We start from the raw sequence: 3,349 nt of genomic DNA, 5'->3' as shown, positions 1-3,349 counted from the left end.
CAGTTATGATTTGGAACTGGCAGGACAACTGCTTCTCTGAGATAAAGCGATTTCCTCCCATTCCCTGAATAAAACCTGCAGGGGAATAAAGGGAAAGGGGGAAGGGGAAGGGAGGAGGAGGAAGGGAGGGAAACTGGTGATGCAAACAAAAAAATATCTGCCACACTGTCCCCAAACTTCCTGTTCCGTTCAAGCTAATTTAATTGCATTTTATTGCAACCAAAAGGATCTTGACTAAGACATCTGATAAAGGGAAATGCCTCTTTCCCCATTTCTCAGGTTCACACAGTCATTCTTGGTCTCTGCCCCACTCCTGGCTTCTCCCCAGAGAGGTGGAGTGGGGTACCTGGTTGGCAAAGGACATGTTTCTCCCCTGGGTGGGAGTAATATTTCAGTGGTTTTGGCTTGGGAGATCTGGTCTCTTTCTTTCTCTTTCTCTTTCTCTACCAGGACCAGTGAGAGAGCAGCATGTGTACATGTTCGGACCAAACTTTCCTTTAGGTAGGCTGCCCCAAAATCTAGCCTAGAGGTAGAAATTGGCTCTCGCTCTCAAGCCATATTCTACCAGATCACTTATAATCACAATAAAGGTGACATTTTATCAGTTGAAATTTTGTCAGGTACGTAATTCGTGGAACCCAGCACAAAATAAAAGTTACTAAGAATTTTAAGATCAAATCAGCAGCTTAAAAATTAGACCAAGTGAAGGGCACTATGCATCACAGGCCCCATGCCCCTGAATTCACTCACGCACTTGAGTTCGCATCTGCTGGCCCTTTTGTCTTATCTCTCAATTGGTTCAGAACTTTGGAGAGGAAGAGGGAGGAGTTATATACTGAGTCCTTTTGGACTTCAACAGCATCTAACATGAATTTTCAGAACATGTCCCTTTTGGTCCCTTCCCAGTTCTCCCACTGCCCTCACACACAGGCATTCGTAGCTACCTATGTCGTGTCAAGATAGCTTAGATTCACACCTATATTTTGAGATTCACAAACAAAATTTTAGAAATGGACATGTAGAATACAAGTCTTGAAATACACAGACTTGGGTTCTAATTTTCCTCCTTACCAGTCATTAGTGTATGGATTTAGTTCAGCTACTCATCTTCTAGGAGACCCAGTTCTCTCATTTGCAAGGTGGCACACTATAGAAATGGAATATCACAGTCACATCACTTTTCTTTTTTTTCCTCCTTCCTTCTCTTTCTTTGTCCCTCCTTTCTTTCTTTGCTTTTATTCAATTGTTATTGGGTGTACCATGTGGCAGGCACTGTAGTAGTTAACTCTGTTAAAATTACAGAGTTTTAAAAAACACAGCCTCTGGCTCAGCGCCCATAGCTCAGTGAGTAGGGCACCAGCCACAAACACTGAGGCTGGAGGGTTCGAGCCTGGCCCGGGCCTGTTAAATAACAATGACAACCGCAACCAAAAACTAGCCGAGCGTTTATGGTGGACACCTGTGCTCCCAGCTACTTGAGAGGTTGAGGCAAGAGAATTGCTTATGCCCTTGAGTTTGCTGTGAGCTGTGACACCACAGCACTCTACCAAGGATGATATAATTCAAAACAAACAAACAAACAAAAAAGAAAAACACAGCCTTTTCCCCCTCAATGAACAGGACATTATCCCTGTAAGGATTTTTTTTTTTTTTTTTTGGAGATAGAGTCTCTCTATGTCACCCTTGGTAGAGTGTCATGGCGTCACAGCTCACAGCAACCTCAAACTCTTGGACTCAAGCGATTCTCTTGCCTCAGCCTCCCAAGTAGTAGCTGGGACTACAGGCCCCTGCCACAACGCCCAGCTATTTTTTCATTTTTTTTTTTGGTTGTAGTTATCATCATTGTTGTTTGGTGAGCCCGGGCTGGATTCGAATCCGCCAGCTCCAGTGTATGTGGCTGGTGCCCTAGCTGCTTGAGCTACAGGTGCTGAGCCTTGGTTTTGTTTTCTAACAGCTTTATTAAGATATAATTTATATGTCATAAAGTTCAACACTCAGAGTTTACAATAGTTTAATTTCAGGACATTTCTATCATCCCCCGAAGAAACCTTGTACCCCTTAACAAACATTCCTCATCCCACCTGCCCTCTTCACCCTCTCCTTACCCCTCCAAGCCTGATGCAATCACTAATCTATCTTTTGTCTCTTGATTTGCTCATTCTGGACCAATGTATAGTCCTTGATGCCTACAGATGGCTTCTCTCACTTAGCATTTTGTTTTCAAGCTTTATCAATGCTGAACCATGTATCACTACTCAATTCCTTTTCATTGCCAAATTATTCTATCATATGAACATAAATGTTTGTGTTTATCCATCCATCAGTTGATGGACATTTGAGTTGTTTCTACATTTTAGTTATTATGGATGATGCTACTATGACCCATTTGTATATAAGTTGTTTTTTTTTAGAGATAGAGTCTCACTTTGTCACCCTGGGTAGAGTGCCATAGTGTCATAGCTCACAACAACCTCAAACTCCTGGGCTTAAGCGATTCTCTTGCCTCAGCCTCCCAAATAGCAGAGACTACAGGTGCCCGCCATAACGCCCAGCTAGTTTTAGAGAAGAGGTCTCACTCTGGTTCAGGCTGGTCTCAAAACTATGAGCTCAGGCAATCCACCTGCCTCGGCCTCCCAAGTGCTGGGATTACAGGCATGAGCCACTCCACCCGGCTATATACAAGTTTTTATGTTGACATATGTTTTCATTTTTCCTGGGTAGGTACCCAATTGCAGGTTGATACGATTCTAGGTTTAACATTTTGTGGACCTATTTTCCAAGTTGCTGCACTATTTTATGTTCCCACCAACAATATACTAGGGTTCCAGTTCCTCCATATTCTTAACACTTGTTATTATCTGGCTTTCTTTTCTTTTCTTTTTGACAGAGTCTCAATCTGTCACCCTGGGTAGAATGCCATGGAACCATCATAGCTCACTGCAACCTCAAATTCTTGGGCTGAAGTGATCCTCTTGCTTTAGCCTCAGGAGTAGATGGGACTACAGGTGCCTGCCGCAATGCCCCAGCTAGTTTTTCTATTTTTAGTAGTGACCAGATTTCACTCTTGCTTAAGCTGGTCTCAAACTCCTGAACTGAGGCTCACCACCTGTAGCTCAGTGGCTAGGGCACCAGCCACATACACTGGAGCTGGTGGGTTTGAACTCAGCCCAAGCCTGCCAAACATCAATGACAACTACAACCAAAACATAGTGGGGCATTGTGGTGGGCACCTGTAGTCCCCTTTACTTGGGAGGCTGAGACAATAGAATCACTTGAGCCTAAGAGTTTGAGGTTGCTGTGAGCTGTGATGCCAGGGCACTCTTCCAAGGGCAACATAGTGAGACTCTGT

This window comes from Otolemur garnettii, unplaced genomic scaffold, assembly GCF_000181295.1.
Source record: "Otolemur garnettii isolate 467f Iridium unplaced genomic scaffold, OtoGar3 scaffold00020, whole genome shotgun sequence".
NCBI lineage: Eukaryota > Metazoa > Chordata > Mammalia > Primates > Galagidae > Otolemur > Otolemur garnettii.
The sequence above is the reverse complement of the archived record's forward strand: the minus strand, read 5'-3'. Positions refer to the sequence as shown.